At 30.4% G+C, this 8,279-nt stretch overlaps 1 protein-coding gene across 7 annotated transcripts in view; it reads left to right on the top strand.

Moving 5' to 3' along the window:
• The first annotated feature begins 5,757 nt into the window (after positions 1-5,757).
• LOC111045596 (venom carboxylesterase-6) overlaps positions 5,758-8,279 on the top strand; it is a 42,557-nt gene continuing 40,035 nt past the window's right edge. The window contains exon 1 of one of the 7 annotated variants that reach the window (XM_022331037.2): positions 5,758-5,939. The gene's annotated coding sequence lies outside the window, so the exon portion shown is untranslated. Of the gene's footprint in view, positions 5,970-8,036; positions 8,146-8,279 lie in introns of those variants that run through there. The other 6 variants (XM_022331038.2, XM_039428723.1, XM_039428721.1 and 3 more) reach the window with 6 other exon arrangements.

Raw genomic sequence — 8,279 nt, 5'->3', positions numbered from 1 at the left:
ATTGGGCTTCTTCATTGGAATAGTTCAATTGACAATTCAGGTAGACTATCAATGAATCATAGGAAAATACTATCCAATCTAAGTCATTAATTAATTTTCAATCCATTCCAATATTTTTAATTATTGTCCACACCATACTTTTCGAAAACAAATAACTGATATAAATCGTTCTCCTACTTTTCTATTCAAATAGGTTTCTATTACAATGGATAGCATTTGCTCTAACAGTATTCAGGCCTATAATGGGAAATATCACGAAATATAACTATTCATAAACAAAAGTATGAATTAATTGATGAAGGGTTGCTCTATCAATACCCAATTATTACTGATGAACTATTTCGAGGCGAATGTAGACTTGAATAGAAAACGAATTTTGGAAGAAGGCTGTGCACTATTATATGGAATGGCCATAGTATAAAATGATTTTCTTGTCGAAATATATTTGAATATTTTGAAAATTAAATAGATAGGCCTATCTTTCAACAAAAACGTATCCCATCATCGATTTGAAAGTGTACCTGACTATCAAATATATCATTTACACATCATTTATTATTCAGTAATTTTCCAATTTAAAATGTAGAAAGTATTGTGAATTTTTCAATAAATTGATAATGAGAACTTTAAAAAATCCGTCATCTTTGTAAAGTTAACAGTAAAAATAATTCCAAAAAATATAGAGTATTATTTGTGAAAAACTTAGCAAATGATATAGACTATAAATGTTTGGAATTGAAGATGACTGAGATCTTCTCAGGTAGACTACTATGGAATGATACATTTTTCAAAAAATAAATAACTGGAAGGCCTATAATATCTGTGTTTGATAAGCATGTAAGTGGTTAATATTTTTAGAATGGAGTTTCAATTTAGGGCTGATATTGCTGAAACCCCAATTTTCAAGGGCATCATGTTCTCATGCAATCCGAGAATGATCTCAGTAGAGTTAACCTGGCAGAGTAGAAATTTGATACTTAATATCTTATGAATGATAATTATTTTCATTCCCAGTTATGTGAACATGTTTTAACCTTCCAAGACTACCTTGCATTTAAACGCGGAAATCATCTTCAATCTCTTTTTCTAGTAGTTTTAAACCCGGAACCAAAATGAAAATGTTCTGAAAATTGATCTACGAAATTCCAGTTTAGAGACTGGTGAATAGGTCACTAGTATATACCATGTATACACAATAAAAATAGATCAAACAGGACACTACTTCAACCTAGTAGCATTATATTGATGATATTACACAGAAAATATTTTCGTAACAAAAACTACTATTTTTTATTATTTAGTTAAAACGTGTTGGACCACTATAAATTAAGTCAATTAATTATAATCGCCGGTTAGAGGTGATCACTATCGTCATCAATTCTAATTAATATCAATTAATGTGAAACTTTTCACAGAAACATTGAAAATCTAAAGACTTTTTATCGAAACTAGTAGATTATGTGCCAAATTATCATAACTCTAGAAAACTTAAAGTAGATTTGAACGCGTTTCAAGCCACTATGTAATCCATTATTAATATACGGTACTGAAAAATCCGAAACTAAATTTTTATCCACTTGCAACCCAACACTCATGACTATCTTTCATCTATTAGAATTATTTAAATCTCCCAAAAATCTATTAGTCTAAAAATAATATTTGTCACTGTAAAAATTTCAACCCTCCATTTTACCAGCATGGACTGGGCTGTCAAAACAGAGCTATAAGACTTATTATTCGATGTGGAATTTAATAATTATATATTGTTGTTATACAGTAAGATTATATTGCAAGATCTAGTTGTAAGGATATTATATATTATGTATGTAAAATATGTAAATTGATTCGTGTAAATATGAAAGTTTTAGCTTAAATAGTGGACTTATTGAGAGTAGAATACAATGTGAACTATACATGATTATATGAGCGTTATTTTTAGATTATCTGTTGCATGTTACATGTGCGGTCAGTTTTTACTAGATAAGATGAATGTAACTCAATACGGTATTGATTACAATAATCAATAATCAACTATCAGTGCAGAAGTCACTAGTCCTAGCCCAACAAATTCATTTGTATTATAAAAACTGATGAATTGTTCTTCAACGTGTCCAATAGCTAACAGTTGTTCTCTTTTTTGAAATTGAGAAAGCCCCCAAATCATACAACGTAGCTGTACAGTATTTCGATCTAACTACTCTCTCAATATTATTCTAGGGACTTCTGCATTATATTCTAATGAAAACGTTAAAAAAATCTTGTTGTGCTTTGCTTGATGTGTGAAAACTGATATAATGATTCAACTAAGAAGGTTCTCTGGACATTCAAGCGAAAATGCAAATTCACCATGGAACCAATTGAGACACATTTGTTGGGTAAACTTTATGAATTTGAGTATTTTTGTACATTTTTTCTCACAGCTTCATTAGACTGAGTCTAGTGATGTCACTACATCAACGCGATAAATATAGTTACACTCAAATACACTATCAGTTTGAATTCAATCTCAGAGTTATAATTTACTATTATGTGTTACATCTACCTTATCAACTAATATAAGTTTTATAGCTATGGAGATTTTATGTTTAATCGATAGAGATAGAAAGGTATTACTGAAACCATAATTTATGTACAGTACAGGCCTATTCTAGAGTTGCTCAGACTCACAAAAATGAACATAAAGTCGAAACGTGATTTGTTCTCAGCAAACGAATAAAGTGTTCATAAAAGTTGGATAGAAGAGTACTAGACTTGTTTTATTAAATAAAACCGTCGTCATCATAGATTTTCTTGGTTTGTGTGATGCATCACACTAAAAACTACTACATCACTGATTGCTTTAAAATTTAATTTTTCATTAAATTTCACATGAATATTTTGAAAATACTGAGGTTCTTATGAAGTTTTTTCTGTTGATTATAGGCATTTTTCATTGAGAAAAGTACACTTGAAAATGATTTCGAAGCTGAAACTAGTAGTGTTTAATGAAAAAGTTCTAAAAAAGGTATCTTATGGCCTCTTGATTACTGTCTTTTACACCTCACTTTACTCTTTCACTCTCTCTATCTCTCACTCTTTTCCTCTTTCTCTTTCTCCCTCAATATCACTTTCTCCCACTAATTACTATGTGATTATTTCTAAATTAATTGATAGTTTTTTTTTGTTTATCTCTTCTCTCTATCAATAACTACCGTCTTTGAGCTGAATTATAACAGGAGTACGGTAAACAAACTAGTACCTATAAGATCATCCATTATTACCAATGTTACCGTGGCCTAGTTGATGTTGATTATGGATATCTTAATAATTACGTTAATTCATTTCTATTGTGGTATCAAAAAACATTTTTCAAACGAATATAAATTTTCTAATATACAATACCGAACAAATGTGTACTCAATTGAGAATATAGATAAAAAAAAATTGTAAATGATTCAGTGTTTGCATTCGAAGCTTATTAAAATTGCTTGATTGACTGTTGCTATATTTTTTCACAATGTAGATTAATATTATTGTTATAGCTTGGTGTCTCAAATAATATAAAAGTAATTCATATATTTACTCATATAATGCTATATAATTATAATTCACTTATTATTTGTGTTATTACTTATTATGTGATGCTACATTCTACTTTGATAATAATTATTGATACTGATTTGAAAATAAGAGCTGTTGTTCTAGTCAGTGACTTATTGATTGATTCTTTTCAAATTTTTGTTTATACATTTTGAAAATTTTTATTGTCAACTTCCAGCTGAAAACGATAGGTCAACTTTGAATTGGAAAACATCCTAAATTTTTCCAAATAGCACCAAAAATTATAAATGTGTGATCCATTATAGCATTCCCAGTTTGTAAGGAACATTGGGATCTCTTCAAATCAAATGCAATTTGGAAAAATTCTAGAGCTTTTTTCAAGTAATTAATATAGGCCTACTTTCAAATATTCATTTAGGCCTATATACATAATTATATATTTCTCAAATATAAACTCCTGCTTCCAATAAATGGACAAATTGATTGATTTTGTATATTATATAACATGTATTGCATCTTTCACTTTATTATTACGTTCATTTTATTGATATGATCGGAACTAAATAAATATAATAGCGTAAACATAATGGTGCCAATTCAAAAATACTCGAAAATGTTGGAATAGTTTCTCCTCTTCAATTTTTTTTTGATCTCATTCATCTTGTCATAATATATTACTAATAAATATAAAATAGAGCTCAATAAATCAAAGACTTCTTAGAAGTGACTTTATATTACGTTAGTGATCACTGAATTGACAGGAGACAAGGATAGCATAATAGTTATAAGCTACAACTTGTTTTTGAAATTTTATCACAAAAAAAATAATACATTTCTGATTCAGTGACCACTTAACAAATGACCACAAAATCGCTAGTTTCTCGTGGAAGAAGTTACCTAAAATATTCAAATAAATAATATAGTTGAAACTTATTTCAGTTTTTCTATTGATTTAAAGATGAACGAAATATTATTATTGTGAGTTGATAATGCTGTATAATTCATTATTTAAATGTGATAATTGAATGTAATTATTGATCGGTGTATAATTAAATTTTAATGCAATCATGATCTGTCTCTGTGTTATTTTGTGCTATTCCTTAATTCCATCAAACTTTCTAATTGGTGGATAGCATATTGAACGTCTATTTACAGATATACTACGTCACACAGCATCGATAAATCACATGCTAGTATACTTTAGGTATTTACTACAAGTCCACTTCCACAGCGAGCTCTCATTGGCTGATGCTCACGCCATTCAACAGACACCAATTTGTTGTATGATTCCATTCAATGAATTTCAATAGGTAAGGGTTCCAGAATGGGCAGTTCCATTGAGCAGTTCAAAAAAGTCAGCTTCTTCCCAACCAAACAGAAAAATGTAATTTTAAATTCACCCCTCAAGAGTGGACGCAGTCTGCGACCAAACCCCCTTTGCACCTCTGGGTAAGGGTACAAACCGAATGGTCAGGTCGATATGCAGATTACAACTCGCTAACGACCTTCTATATCTTCACTATATCTATATCAATATATCTATGAAAATATGATTCAAAATGTTGTTACTATTGCACAATTCTTTAGAGTTGGCATAGATTTTTACCGCTACTTTTTACTCGTTCCGCAACTTACTCCTTATTATGTTGTCACCCTAAAGAGGTAATTGAGATGCAGTCTCATAGAGTACTGTCATACTATTACTGAATTACTTATCATAGACAAATAGGAACTTCAATGGAATTCCCTGTTAATAATTTGATTCTAGTAAATAATATTAAGAAAAGCATTCTTAATAATAATATTATCATATATCATACTAAATTAAAAATGAGAGGACGGGAGGATAAAAATAATAGACAAGTCTTCAGTTCAAATAAAAGATGCTAATATTGTCAAGGAGTTTTGTAAGATTTCCTATATTCAAAAGTAGGCTACAAAAAGAATGCTTTGCCAAGGATTGTAATAATGGTTTTAAAAATCAACAGTGTTCAATTTCAAAGTGAATAAAAAATTTAAAGTTTCGAAACTACAAGATACCTAGAGGCCTAGGTAGGCCTGACTAGGCTTACAGTCCTCATAAGTTCATGTACACGTAAACATAATTTCTAATTTTGAAATACCAATCAACAATAATCCACGCTAGAATTGATTATTACAAAACGTAATAATGTGTGAAAATCTACCAACATAACGGAAAGCAATAGAAAAAATCCCAATCCCAATCAAATTTAATTGAAAAACTGTGCTAAGATACTCCTCGAGCGTGCTTTACTGTTTTCAATCAAATTGGATAGTTTCACACTGAACAGTATCCAAAAAAGTGTGTTCTTGAATTTATTGTTCATAGATCTCAAATCTGAATATATCGTAGAGGAGGTACTGTATATACTGTGTAGGTACGTGGCGAAGCGTTTCTTTGGTCTATGGTAATGTAATATGTATAGGAGTTTCTTACCAATACCAAAATCTGCTGTCTTAATACTGTTATATTCTTGACTATTTTAATATTGTTACCGTATCATCATTTCAATACATATAATGTGATTGGATGCTTCAATATGTTTGTTCCATATATAGAACAAAATTCTATAAGATTTCTATAGTTTTGTTTACAGCAAAACCATCTCATAAGAAGTGCATTGTTGAGTATAGGGCCTATTGAAACGCCGTATACTTTCATTTTCCCGAAAAAATTCGATGATAATTGATTGATTGATTAGCTGCCTTTATTTAAAACCTAAGAGGACGAAGTTAGGGCGCAGCCGGCCCTCTCTTACACTTAACCTCCCAATACAATTCTAAGTAAATCTAAAACACTTTACAACAAAGATTAAGAAAACAAACTAATTTTAACAAAATAATAAAAAACTTTCAATGGAAGAAAAAAATTCAAATTCCTTTCGAATTCAAGTCAGTGGAAAGCATTCAATAAGAAAAAGATGGAAACGGTAGAAAAAGTCTCAGTTCAAAATCCACAGGCCATTTCGATAGAAGTAGGAAAGAAGAAAGAAATTAATAAATGAAGGAAGGAAGAAAGGACTTACACACACACACACTTTCAGCAAGATTCAGGTAACATTCCAGCTGAGTCCACCACCACTGATCCACCGCAAGACAGCCGCGCTGAACCGACGATGTCTCTCATAACCTTAGCTCAGCAGGCAAAGAACTCCACAAACTACAGGCTGTCACAATAACAGAGGAGTCCGGTCTCACAAGGTGTCAAACTATCAAAAGATAAACCGAAAAACTATCAAAAGAAGCGACTTATTGTTGTACAAAAAAGTCCTTTGTGTTGGGACAGCCAGCAGATGGGTCCATTCCGCATTCCTCCAGAAGTTTGTAGTATTCTTAATTAGTTAATGTGCATAAAATCTTTGAATGCCATCAATCATCACTCACACATACCACATGATCACATATACCAGTGGGATGACAATATTTCATGCTCCATCATTTATTATTATCACCATCATCATTCGTGCACGCATTAGACTATTGCCTGTTCTGACTTTCAAACTGCTTAAATTATGGTTATTCGACTCAGAATCTATAAATTTACATTTTAAAAATAACATAATTATAATAAATATTTTTTTTATTTCTATTAAAACTATAGTCACTAGGTCTAACCATTAATTTTGTTCTCTTATTTCTTATCCTAACATATTGATAATTATAATAAATAGAGTAATATTATTGCCATCTCTTACGTGGCCTTCTGTCATTTATTTATTCATGAAATAAAATAAAAGACAATTAGCCTATGACATGATTTTCATCACAAAATGATTTTCATCTAATTTGAAAAGATTATATAGGCTAACTTTTTTCAATTTTGAATAGGAACATTTAAAATTTTAGGACAAGGTTGATGATATGAACAGAAACGTTGAAGATTATTTTCAGAATAATTCATCATCCCCCACTATTTATTTGAAATTTTAAACGTCAGCAGCTCGCTAATGGCTCGTCTGACGAGATTTTGCAGAATACAAAAAGTGCTGGAAATTTACTTCTACACCCAAATCAGTGATCAAAAATGAAATTCATTGGACTTTTTTAAAGATACTTAAAAATTTAGCAGTCTTTATCTGGATTTAACTAGTGTAAAATGTCTCGTTAATGGTGCATTGTGAACGATTTTTGCAAATACAAAACATGCTGGAAATCAACTTCCACACCCGAATCAGTCATCAAAATAATATAATTTTTTGGACTTTTTTGGGAAACTTATGAATCATCATGTCATCCTCATCTGGATGCCGAAAACGTCTTATCATATCGTTACGTTGCGTTGAAGACGATTTTTGCAAGAGACAAAATGTTTTTGAAATCAAATTCTGCACATGAGTTACTAATCAGAAAGCCTAAATTGAAACATTTTTAGTGATTACAGGAGTGGGGGTAGGAGACACTTCCCCAGGCTCCCTCGCTCCATTTAGCATAATATCAATTGAAAACATCAACAATAGTTGCCTTGAATTCACCTTAGAATTCAATAATTCTACTGATGTTCAGTGATAGTTCGTGGAAGTGATTTTCGAGAAAAAAATTGATTTAAAAATTATATTGGCAAATGCAAAAAATTGGTTGAAAATAGTATGTGAAAATTACGTTATGAATTTCATGACTTTTCACTTTCACATTTTTACGTGAATTTCACATAAAAAAAGTTTCCAATTTTATTTTTACCTTTTTTATGTAAAAATAGTTATTTGTATATCTAGAGTGAA

Source organism: Nilaparvata lugens, chromosome 5 (genome assembly GCF_014356525.2).
Source record: "Nilaparvata lugens isolate BPH chromosome 5, ASM1435652v1, whole genome shotgun sequence".
NCBI lineage: Eukaryota > Metazoa > Arthropoda > Insecta > Hemiptera > Delphacidae > Nilaparvata > Nilaparvata lugens.
Note: the sequence above shows the minus strand (reverse complement) of the source record. Positions and strands in the feature narration are given on the sequence as shown.